The sequence below is a fragment of the Camelina sativa genome, chromosome 15 (genome assembly GCF_030686135.1).
Source record: "Camelina sativa cultivar CO46 ecotype springtype chromosome 15, ASM3068613v1".
Lineage (NCBI taxonomy): Eukaryota > Viridiplantae > Streptophyta > Magnoliopsida > Brassicales > Brassicaceae > Camelina > Camelina sativa.
This window is the reverse complement of record NC_141894.1, coordinates 31649719-31663340: the sequence shown is the minus strand read 5'-3', so window position 1 is coordinate 31663340 and position 13622 is coordinate 31649719. Positions and strand designations below refer to the sequence as shown.

Here is a 13622-nt window from a genome sequence, read left to right as displayed (position 1 = left end):
TCTTAGAGTTGTTCCCTTTCGGTTCTATTTCTTACGCTTAGCTTTGCCACCCAAAATCCTTAGTTGAGTATATCTTCCTAATTATGCTCATGTGATGATGCGTTAATAAATGAAATTAAGCAACCATAACAAATGAATACAACCCCATCAATCAGAATTTTGGAAGGCATTTAGGACTGATAAGACCACTGAATCAGATGTTTGGAGCGCTGGATCTAACAATAGAAAGAAGGCATCAATCAAAAATGTCGTTTACAAAAAAAATATTCGACAATCTCCAATACAAAGACACATGTATTCCCACCAAACCAAAGAAAAACACAAAAATAATAATCTATCCATTAAATTTCTACAATATTAACCAAAACTAAGTCAGAAAAAATAACATCTCAGTTATTTCAAACAACTATTTTCCCATTTAAAATCTCATATCTTGACCGTAATGTTATATAAAAAAAACCCTTCTTTTAAATAAAAGTATGTATTTTATAATACATACTCAATGCCATTTAGCTGTTCTATCAATAATAAAAAGCATAATCAATGGAAACCATCAAAGTTGATTTCATCTAAATAAACCAAACATCAATAATAATGGTCCACCAATGCATTCTAATATAAGAAAAAAAAAACAAAATTCATTTAAGTCTAAGATTTCACAAAAATAAATTTTAGAAATATCACCAAAAATTAATAACAAAAACTTAATTTGATGTCAATATTAACAATGATTTTTAATTTGTTGTTAAAAAACAATGAATTTTAATTACAAACACCATAACAAAAGTTAACCACAATATAATTAAAATTTGTGGAAAAAAACCACAATATAATTAAAAACAACAAAATAACAAACAGCCCCGCAGCGTAGCGCGAGTACTATCCTAGTACGTATTAATAAGTCCACGTACAATCATTCTCACCCGTGATTTGTTTTCAGTTTCATCTTCGGGGAGTGATTGTTGACTTTTTTTGTGGATGGTAAAATACTATATAGACTACATAGTTCTAAAAAATTATTCTTGCTTATATAACTAAAAAAAACATCAAATTGAGATAAGTGAAAATTAATTTGATGTTTCCAACTCTCTAAAAGAGTCGCGATAAGTGAAAATTAAGACGGTTGTTTGATTAGTTTGAAATTCGTTAATCAGACTAGAACATCGAATCCTCACAGATTAAACATAAAGTAGTTAAGACAAGAAACGAACACAGTCTATCAATGGAAGAAAACTCTGAAAATATAACAATCCTCAGGGCTCTGTAGTGACCTTCCTCGCCCGCTTATTGGTAACACCTTGGGCGCTGGCGCTGGTATTAGTGTCAACAGGACACCTTTTGAGATTACTAATGGCTGCAGTGTCTTTAATGGTGCTTTGGAAGGCAGGCACTCCTCCATTTGCTAGGTCAGTCCAGTACCATATTGAACTTGCACTAGCAAATAGGTCGTCTCCAGTTACGTTATCAATTTGTGCCAAGAGAAGATTGCGATTCTTCTGTTGTTTCAAAGTGAGAAGATGTTGGACGAACAGGGAGTCTTTTGAGATGTCTTTTGAGATAACCATCAGACTTGATGGTGGTTTATTGTCTATTGCAAAGAAAAGAAGGTCCTCTAGCATCTGATTACGTCTTGCACGTCTATTTCCTGAAAACAAACAAACATCAACGGACATGAGCTACACGTTACTGAAAGAGAGAGGTGCAAGGGGTGCCGAAATCAGAGAAGCAGTTGGTGGGGAACTTCTGAACGTTTTCAAGAAGAAAGATCGTGCAACCAAGTAATTTTATTTTTCTTCATCTTTTATGTAAGTATCTATTAATTTTTTTTCTAACCATTACTAAAAGTACTCTCTTATTATTTTGTTGAGGTTGTCTTCTATTGAAACCCAATCTCTTCCCTTGCATATAATTTGGGATTGGGAAAACTGTCCAATCCCAAATTATTATGAAGCTCAAGATTTAGGTTTATTATATCCACATATCGTTGAGTTTCTTAAGAAGAAGATTTTTTTTGTATCGGGGTTTGTCGGGATTGGAGATAAACGTCATTTCAACATAGTAAAATATGAATATCTGAAAGAGCAAGAGAAAGACAATATTAACTTAGTCCATGTACCACGATCAGAATCGGAAGGTAACAACTTCTCTTACAACCTTTGTCTTTTTAGTTTATTTTTTCTTTCAGTTTAGTAATTCATTATTTTAATAATTTTTTCATAGAAAGACACAGCCGACAACGCTACAAAGGTGGCACTTCTTAAAAATATGTGTGATAAAATGCCCCCTTGTCCGACCCTTGTTGTGACAGGCAATAAAGACTTCATGAAGATCATTCATGTTGAGACCTCTTAACCCCAAAGGCGTCGACTTTCCTTGGGAGAAGACCAAACAAACCAAGAAACGAGAAAACTTGCTCTATTCTAGCGGAACATCAGAAATGGAAGATCTGATGTTTGATGCAGAGAAAGAACAGAGAGAAGAAGAAGATGAGTTGCAGAAAAGTAAAAGAGAGAAAGAACCCGTACGTTTGGTAACCCAGTTCACTCCCAAAAAGGGTAGCTACGTCTGGGCCGAGTCTCAGCTCGGAATCCACTAAAAGTCTGAGATTGTGTTTACAAGATAGAGTTTACAAGTGACCGTCTAATACCCTTCACTAGTACTTAGACTCACTCTGTAGAACTCTCTCTTACCAAGAAAACAAAGAACTAAACGCTCACAAGTTTTCTCTCCTCCTTACAATCTCGAATGTTCTCTCACACTACTAACTCTCTCTACACATAAGCCCCTCTTTATAGCCATAGAAATTAGGGCTTCCTTGCTGTTAAGACAAGTCGCTTTCCTTGCAATCCGTATTGCCGGTTGCAGTCTTGAAACACGCTTTGTCGAAGTCAAAGCCAAAATGTCCATATCACTTCTGGGCACATACGGACAAACTGTCCTTATGGCTGAACCGCGGCAAATTCCTCTCGTCGGTTCCCCATGAATGTGGTCCCAAAAATAAACTTAACATGGGTTTGAATTACTTCACCATAGTTAACTTCCAACGGACATATGCTTTCAAATGTTTAGCTTGGTGCTCAAGTCTTCATCTTCACAAATCTCCACCTGAAGACATGAGGATCAAACCAATCAACAACACACACAACGGTAGAGAGAGATTAGTAAAACCTGACTTTAGTTTCCCAGATTCCTGACTCGGCTTCCCTGAGTTTATTACTCAGACTTGACCTGCAGCAAGTTCAAAGCAGCCTTAAACTTGCACACAGACACGATCTTGGTGAAAATATCCGCAGGGTTGATATCAGTGGATATTATGGTCACCTCCACCACTCCATCTTCAATGACTTCACGGATGTAGTGGTACCTTATGTCAATGTACTTCGTTCTTTCATGATGCACATTGTTCTTCGAGAGTGAAATGGCACTCTGCGAATCACAGAATATCTCCACACTCTTCTGTTTATAACCGAAATCTTTCAGTAACCCTCTTAGCCAAACAGCGTCCTTTACAGCTTCTGTTAATGCCATGTACTCAGACTCGGTTGTGGAGAGAGATACAACTCTCTGCTGACCAGACTTCCAACTTATGGTGTTACCTCCAAGAGTAAACACCAGGCCTGTGATAGATTTTCTTCTGTCAGGATCGGCACCATAGTCAGCATCACAATATCCTTCAATCATGAACTCTGAATCCTTCTTCTTGTAACACAGCTTCGTGTTCAGAGTCCCCTTGATGTACTTTAGAACCCACTTGACTCCAAGCCAATGATCCTTTATAGGTTGGCTCATGTATCTGCTAACAATGCCTACTGGATAGGCTAAATCAGGACGAGTGCCGATCATAGCATACATGATACTACCAACGGCGCTGCAGTAAGGTACTGTCTTCATATACTCTTCATCTCGTTCCAGTTTCTCTTTTGTAGCAGAACGCAACTTCAACTGAGCTCCTAGTGGAGTTTCTACAGGCTTTGCTTCAGACATGTTGAATGTCTTAAGAATCTTGCTTAAATAGCTTTCTTGAGACAGCCAAAGAGTACCAGCACTGCGGTCTCTGATGATATCGATACCCAAGATCTTTTGAGCAGCTCCCAGATCCTTCATATCAAACTTCTTGCTAAGCTCCTCCTTTAATGCGGCTATTGTTTCCTTGCTCTTTGCCGCTACAAGCATGTCATCGACATACAATAGTAGATACACCATAGACCCATCAGACAATGGCTTGATGTAAGCACAACTGTCATAGTGACTTCTTTCAAAACCAATCTCACCCATGTAGTTGTCAAACTTCTCGTTCCATTGCCTTGGTGATTGTTTCAGTCCATACAGCAATTTGTTCAGGAGACACACCTCATCCTCTTTAAACATAGATTCAAAATCTTCTGGAGGTGTCATGTAGATCTTTTCTTTTAGTTCCCATGGAGGAATGCCGTTTTAACGTCCAACTGCTCCAATTCAAGATTTTCTTGAACCACTATCGAGAGTAAAACCCTGATAAAAGCATGTTTTACCACTGGAGCAAAGATCTCATGGTAGTCTACTCCTTCCTTTGAGCATATCCTTTGGCGACGAGCCTAGCTTTGAACCTTGGTTCTTCAACTCCAGGAATGCCTAGCTTATACTTGTATATCCATCGGCTGCCAATGATTCTCTGGTTCTTCGGTCTGGTAACAACCGTCCAGGTATCATTTTTAACCTAAGAATCAATCTCCTCTGTCATAGCTAGTTTCCACTGATCCCAATTGATATCTCGTTTTGCCTCGCTGTAATCTGCAGGTCCTACTGCATCACCGTCCTCAGTTGTGTAAAGAGCTTCAGCAAAGTAATCTTCATCATCGAACCTTCTTGGTGCTCGTACCACCCTTCTTTCTCTGTCTCGAGCAAGATGATAACTTAATGGGGATTGGCGTACTCCAGTCTCAACAATGTTATTTCTTGCTCTTTGAAGTGGAGTACGGGTTGCAGGGCTTCTGGATGCAGGAGTGTTCTGTACTGACATATGGTCTCCACCTGAGCTGATATCACTCTCTGCTTCGAGATCCAAATCAAGGTAAGATTCAGGTTGCTGATCTTCCTCAGTAAGTTCTTGATCTTTCTTCTGCAACAGGTCCTTGTAAACTGCGTTTTCTGGAAAGATAACATTTCTACTCACCACGCACTTACCCTCATCCATAAGCCACACTTTTTAACCCTTAACTCCACTTGGATAACCAATAAGAACTCCCTTCTTAGCTCTAGGACTTAACTTTCCATCATAAGTGTGAACAAATGTAACACACCCATACCTTCTCAAGTAACTGTAGATAGGAGCTTTCCCGGACCACTTCTTGTCTGGAAACTCGAAATTAAGTGCTGAACAAGGAGTCTTATTTATGAGAAGCACTGCAGTGTGAGTTGCCTCAGAACAAAACCTTTTTGGCAATCCTGAATCACTAAGCATGCTTCTAACTTTCTCCATGTTCGTTCTGTTCATGCGTTCTGCAACACCGTTTTGTTGCGGTGTGTACGCACATGTTCGATGTCTTTGAATCCCCTTTTCTTCGCAGAACCCATCAAACAGTCTATTGCAGAACTCCAAGCCGTTGTCAGTCCTGAGAGTCTTCACCTTGTTTCCACTCTGGTTCTCTACTAGACTAACCCAGCTAACAAACTTTTCAAAAGCCTCGTCTTTGGTCTTCAGAAAGTAAACCCAGACCTTTCTTGTATGATCATCAATGAAAGAGATGAAGTATTGACAGCTTCCCAACGAAAACGGTACTGACGGTGCTCCCCACAAGTCAGAGTGAACGTATTCAAGTTTCTCCTTTGTGTCGTGTTGAGCCAAGTTGAATCCCACCTTCTTAGCTCTCCCGTAGATACAATCTTCACATGTATCAAGGACTGACACTTTCTTCTTATCTAGAAAACCTTTTCTCACCAAAATGTTCATGTTCTTCTGACTTATATGACACAGTCTTCTATGCCAGAGAATTGTATCATCCGTTGCTTTCACCACAGCAAGTGATTCGTCAGTTGCAGGTTTTCCATGGAGCAGGTACAGTGTGTCATATCGTCTTCCTTCAAGCAAGACTTGACTGCCAGATTTGATTTTCAGCCTCCCATTCTCTGATTCAAACTTGTAACCGGCTTTCTCAAAAGTTCCCAGTGATAGGAGATTCCTATCCATGTCAGGAATGAATCTCACGTTCGAGAGAGTCACCACGGGACCAGTGTCACTCTTGATCTTGATAGTCCCGACCCCTCTGACTCTCGAAGTTGTTTTGTTACCCATCCGGACAGAACCTCCAGCATTCTCGTCAAGCTCTTCAAACCATTCCCTCTTATGAGTCATGTGATAGCTGCAACCAGTGTCCATAATCCATTCATCCTCCAGATGAATGTCGGTTGAGGACAGAGCCTCTGACACATAAAGACCAGTTGCTTCAACAAAGTTCCCTTGTCCCTCCGATGTTTCACCCTTGTTGTTTCCCTGATTTTGTTTGAACTGAGTCTTGTTCTTGTTGGGACAGGATGCCTTGAAGTGGCCATCTTCACCGCAGATCCAACATCCTCGTTTAGACTTAGACTTAGACCTAGCCCTGTTCCCTTTACCCTTTTCTTTCTGTTCACTTCTACCTCTATCCTCAGCCTTATCCTTGACATACAACCCTTCAGCCTGACCCTTGATACTCTTCTTAACCGACCCAAATTCTAATTTCTTAGAGTAAATAGCAGCAGTGACCTCATCTAGAGACAATATAGACTTACCAGAGCTATATTTCAAAGTATCTATTAACTGGTCGAAAGGTCTAGGTAGTGACATAAGCAATAATATTGCTTGATCCTCATCAGAGATAACTACATTAAGGTTATCTAAATCTGCAACTATGTGAAGGAACTCGTCTATGTTACCTTCAATAGACAAATTTTCAGACATCTTGAAGCCGTAGAGCTTATGCTTCAGATAGATCCGGTTTGGGAGAGCTTTGGACATGTACAACTTGTCCAACGCGTTCAACATCGCTGCAGCAGATGTTTCCTTCTTGATCTTCCTTAAAACCCTATCCGTGACACTTAACACAATGGCGCTTCTAGCTTTTCTTTTCTTCTCTTCGAACGCTTCACCTTTATCACGTTCTTCTTTGTCATCCTCGGTTGACTCTTTCGAGTCTTTACCCTTCTCATCAGCTGTCTCAGATTCTTTGAGGGCAGCAGTCAGGCCCAGCATGTCCATGTGAGCCAAAAGCTTCTCTTTCCACATCGTGTAGTCTCCACGACCATCAAACTTTTCAACCTCGATTCTCACCCCAGACATGGTTCAGTGTTAAGTAACTCTTCAGAACCACAAAACAGGAACCACAGCTCTGATACCAATTTGTTGAGACCTCTTAACCCCAAAGGCGTCGACTTTCCTTGGGAGAAGACCAAACAAACCAAGAAACGAGAAAACTTGCTCTGTTCTAGCGGAACTTCAGAAACAGAGGATCTGATGTTTGATGCAGAGAAAGAACAGAGAGAGGATGAGTTGCAGAAAAGTAAAAGAGAGAGAGAACACGTACGTTTGGTAACCATTTCACTCCCAAAAAGGGTAGCTACGTCTGGGCCGAGTCTCAGCTTGGAATCCACTAAAAGTCTGAGATTGTGTTTACAAGATAGAGTTTACAAGTGACCGTCTAATACCCTTCACTAGTACTTAGACTCACTCGGTAGAACTCTCTCTTACCAAGAAAACAAAGAACTAAACGCTCACAAGTTTTCTCTCCTCCTTACAATCTCGAATGTTCTCTCACACTACTAACTCTCTCTACACATATGCGCCTCTTTATAGCCATAGAAATTAGGGCTTCCTTGCTGTTAAGACAAGTCGCTTTCCTTGCAATCCGTATTGCCGGTTGCAGTCTTGAAACACGCTTTGTCGAAGTCAAAGCCAAGATGTCCATATCACTTCTGGGCACATACGGACAAACTGTCCTTATGGCTGAACCGCGGCAAATTCCTCTCGTCGGTTCCCCATGAATGTGGTCCCAAAAATAAACTTAACCTGGGTTTGAATTACTTCACCATAGTTAACTTCCAACGGACATATGCTTTCAAATGTTTAGCTTGGTGCTCAAGTCTTCATCGTCACAATTCATTCTGTTCGAAAAAGAGGTTTCGAAGTTTTTTTGGCATACAATGATGAAGCAACAGGCGAACTCATAGCTAGTGCCAATGAAGCATGGCATTACTACAAACTTTTTGGTATAGACAGGAAGCTCCTTAACACTAAGAAAAGGCCGAGAAAGAAAAAGAAAGGTAGACTTGGAAAAGATGCTAAAAGGTTAAAAGCTTACAAAGAGCAAGGAGGAGGGAGCACAAGTAAGACTGAGACATGAAGAGGGGTTCACAAGGTTGAGCAGATGAGCATAATATTAGTTTCAATATCGTGGTTAAATAATAATTTAGGGTTTTATGATGCTATCTAGTTGGTGTGACTGATCATCTCCCTGGTGTGTGTGTTTGGATCTTTCTTCTCTCAGTTTTGTTTTTTGCTTTTTGATCTTATGCTGTTGAACTTTGTGCAATTGAAACAAATTCGTTGCTATTGTGTTTAGCGTTTCTAACACGCGAAGCATCGAGACTTACTACTGTCCCTTGTTTTTTGCAAATTGAAGTGAGTTCACATATATACAAATTGAAATAGTCAGACGTGAACTGCATTTTGTTTGAAAAAAAATAATCAAATGTGGTTTGGTTGTTGAGGTGTTAGCACACAAGCGTCGAGACTTATATTGTCTTTAGTTTTTAAATCACAACAAGGCTTAATTGTGAGTTCCGCGAAATGGTTTCGGATGCAATCTTTGCGATCATAATAAACGTTTTTACAAACGCCTTGTCAGCAATTCCAGTAGACGTTTATTAAAGATTTTCTGAGAACGGCTGTTAAACTTTTTAATCGCTATTCTTAAAATTCACAAAATAAAAATATCATTGAAATTGTACATACCAAAAGAAAAAATATGTAAAAGACAAAGAGTTCGTAAGAAACATACCCATGTGGAAAATTTATATATTGCAAATAAGTAGTTATGGACAACATACAACTCATGTCATGTCATGTGGTAAGCTCTTGTGGCTGTGTTACTGTTTAGTACCAAAGCTACAGATTTTAAATTCAACTAGTTCCCTAAAAGAGCTAGGCTTTGCACAGATAATTTATACCCATGGTTCGTGGTATAAAAAGATATCTACAAGATATGTAAATATATCATAATCATATGAATGATTTGTAAATATTTTATATCATAAATTCATAATCATATGAATGATTTGTAAATATTTTATATCATAATCATATGAATGATTTGTAAATATTATATAGGATCTCACTAGTTAGGAAAGTGGGTTAAATCACATTCCTATATATATGTTTGTATATTGTAACATTGTTCTTATGAGAGTTAATATACTATTTCCTATACACTAAGATGTTCTTCTCTCATCAACCTTCAACAAAGAAGAGTAACATACAGTAGAACCTCTATAAATTAATACTCTTTAAATTAATACTCGCTGTAAATTAATAAATTCTTTCGGTCTCGAGTTGGGCCGATGTAAAAAATAAAAATTTTCGATAAATTAATAAGATAATAATTTTTTTGGAAATCCTATGTAAAAATATGGTCCCATCAATATCATAAATTAATAATTAAATAATATATATATATATATATATATAAGAAAATCTAGTGAAATATGACTCTTGCATATTCTTGAATTTGCATTCTTTTTGGAGCTCATCTCTAATTTTTTTTCATTGTTGTCTTTTCAAATCGCATCCAAAAATTCTAAAGATTTCTAAATGCGATAATTGATTCTTTATATGTAGTTGGTTCTAAAATTACCACAATATCTTATTCGACTTCATCATTAACATGAATGATACTAGTAGCAATTCCTTCTAAACTCTAAGCTTCTAATATTTATCATTTTTAACTAAACTCAACTTAGCAATTACGATAAACAAGATTATAAATTAAGAAAAAAAATTTAAAATATGAATGACAACAAAAGTATCTTATTTTGTAATACAAAATTTTCAAAATTATGAAGATTAAAAATCTCTTCATAAATTATTAATTTATCGATAAATTAAAACCTCTATAAATTAATAAAATTTCATGGTCCCGACCTTATTAATTTATAGAGGTTCTACTGTATGTGTATAATTGATCAGTAATTTAATATATTACTTTTGATCAAATCATATGTTACACCATATGAAGTCTTTTTGAATCATTCAAACCAACATAATCAATAGGGACGCGTATTCACATCACCCACTGGCATAGGATAATAGTCACATACAATATAGATTAACTCATTATCATGACACCTGAATGAGCCACAACCGATACTGAACGATTGATTGACCACCATCTGAGTGTAGTGTCCGCAATCACCTTTGCACTTGTTGGTGGCATAATCGTAGTTTGGCTTCTCCGTATACCAATATTTTGCGGCGATTGGACCGCTCATTTGATCCTCAGGTTGGACCCATCCCGCGGCTATATTCTCCCCGTAAGGTCCACCTGAATGTCTCATGGAGCTGTAATCGCAGACTCCAGCTTTGGCTTGTCTGTTTGCGAAGTTCTGTGCATAAGCCGCTACGGTTTTGTTCCACATGCACCAATGGAGCCACCCCGACCTCGGCTCGGATCTTGTTGTGGATCCTTACCGTTTTTTTCGGTTGGACGTCATCGATTGGTCTTACCTTAGGTAAACCATAGGCTCGAGTTAAAAGAACAGAGAATAATGTCAGTACGACGAAGCTATAACGAATAGACAACATTTTGTTATGTTTAGTTGTATAATTTGTTTTTGGAACTGATGGTCTCTAGCTATTCTGATTGTTCTTACTTCGTCGTCCTTTTGTAGGCCTACGAAAATAATTAAAAAGTCTCTGCAACTAAATAATTAGATCATAAAATTAAATAGGGTTAACAAAAAGTTGGTGTGGATACAAAGTTATATTTTTATTCAATCATTCATTAGTCAATCTCACACAAGTAAATTTCTAAATCCCTTTTAATAATATAAATGTAGATAAATCAAAAGCTTTGCATGATGGGTAATATTTAGAACATGATTTAATAACATACGAGTCAGTTAATCTCTATATACTTATTTAAACAATGTTGTTAAAGTTTAACCCTACTATCATGAGATATATTATAAAAAATACCATTACATTTTAATTAATTTAATAACTAACAAAATAAAAGTTTATATTAGTTTATAAAATAATATTTTCGAAATAATTTAATAAATTAAAAAAATTATTTAACAAATTCATTTATTTTTTCAGAAATATTAGGAAACAATAAAGAACTATTTAGAATAATCATAATAATTTATTTTATTTATAAAACTAAGATGAAATATTTTGCATTCATAAATCGTTTAATAATGACATATATTTTAGGGGGATTTTCAAAAATATGTTTTTTTTTTCTTATATACATCATTGCTAAACATTACTCTTTTTTAAAACTAAGATACATCATTGCTTATATTTTAAAAATATATAATATTATATTTAATTTATTAAATATTTTTTTTGGAATGCACATCGACGCAATGACAACTTATTAAAATATAAAAAATCACAAATGTTATATTTTATTCAATAGTATATACAACTAAAATAAATAAATAAATAAATAAATCAAGATTTCTAAACAAGAGCGCTTCAATAGAGGGTTTGTTATATTTTTTGGATTTTACTAAATCTATATAATTCATGAATTTGAACTTTGTGTCATTTACCAAAGATGGGTAGAGTATAAAAATAAGTAAATTTAAATGTAAAAGCTTATAAAATATATAGAATAAATTAAATAAAATTTATACTATTATTTTATAACTAACAAATTATAGTAAAGTTTACGCAAATATTTTTCCTTGCTGTACAGCACAGTAATTATCTAGTTATTAGTATTATATTGTCAAGAACATCTATTATATGAATTTAAATTTAGGTGTTAACATATTCACAATACCACAATACTAATTCAAACCACCAGATACATGTAATGGTCGTCAGTCAATTCAATTAGGTTGAGCCGTTGAGGGATATTAATCCGGTTGAGAGAAATTATAATACTATAGATATGTTTGAAAGAGTCCCAAAAAGAACTTTATGGTAAAACATTTTCTATATAAAAATATATGAAAACAATATATGTTTTGTTGTAAATGCTTACTCGTAGTTGTAGATTCAGGTAATTAAACAAAAAAGTCAGAATCAATTACGTAAAACACGACCGTTAATCCCACCAAAAGTCGATCTCTGATTGGTCATAAGGAATTAATCATTATCATAAGTTCTATATGTATCAAAGCAACGTATAATCCGTCTAGTCTTCGTCGTAATATTATATATAGATATCACACTAATAATTAAAAAAATTCACCAAATGCACGTCAATAAAATTTATAAATTCTATTTTTTTCAAAAAAGTTAGATGGTCTTACTCTTGGCGAGTTCATGAAGGGGTGATATGTATATTCGTGATCTGAAGAACAACAAAGGGACATATTTGTGGGTTGACTTGCGGGGAATGGCATCCCATGACTAAGGAAACGGTTCTGACTTCGTCGGAAGACGAGTCTTTGCGTATATGGGATGTTAATAACTTTCCTAAATACCTTTTACCTATTACTTACAGTTTCTGATTTGCAATTCTTCTCAAATGATATTTTAGCATGCGAGTGGGGGGGGGGGGGATCATTTAACTGTTTTATCGGAACAGGTTATTAAGCCGAAGCTTGCTAGACCAGGGAGTTACAACCTGTGCTTGGGACCATGATGGAAAGCGTATCGCCGGGAGATGGACCTATACAGGTAATGATTGAAAAGGCTTTGTTCTGATTTCCTGATTACATTGTACCAAGGAAGAAATCTGTAGACGATTACCAACCAGAACCAGTAATACACAATCCTCATGCATTACCATTGTTCAGAGACGCACCAAGCCGTAAACGAGAAAGAGAGAAAGCATTGAAGGATCCTATTAAATCCCACAAGCCTGAGGTTCCCATGTCAGGTCCTGGTCATGGTGGAAGAGTTGGGACTACTGGCAGGTAGTAGCTTGTTAACACGCTATCTTATGAAGGTAAGGAGCCTCAGTATCTTCTTTGATTTTGCGATTCAGGAGCCTTGGTATCTTCTTGGTATCTTCTTGGTAAGGTCAGCCCCGTCTTAACAATTTTGACAACCTTAGGCAAAACACTTAAAATGGACCTTTTATTAAAAAAAAAAAAAATTTCCCAACAAATATGACAAAATTTAGATATCAAATAAAGTAGAAAATAAACTAGATCACTGCCAAAAAGAAAAATAATTTTGTTTTTGTTGTAGATAAAAAAAATTCTTGGTTTAGAGCTTCAAGGGTTCGTCCACACATGCACTCCAACCACAATGTAGCCAAATCTGAAACAAAAGAGAAAATGTCAATTATTTCAAGAGAATAATGATCATATGAAACGTTTCATTCTACCCTTAGTTGATGCAAAATCATTGATAATTGTTTCAAAATCCAAACTCTCCAAAATATCTTTTTCAATGCATAAAATTGCTAAACCATTCAATCTTTCTTGAG

At 36.3% G+C, this 13622-nt stretch overlaps 1 pseudogene; it reads right to left on the bottom strand.

The window, feature by feature from the left end:
• Window positions 1-10191: 10191 nt before the first annotated feature.
• LOC104748959 (pathogenesis-related protein 1 pseudogene) lies at window positions 10192-10894 on the bottom strand (annotated as a pseudogene).
• Between the last annotated feature and the right edge of the window lie 2728 nt (window positions 10895-13622).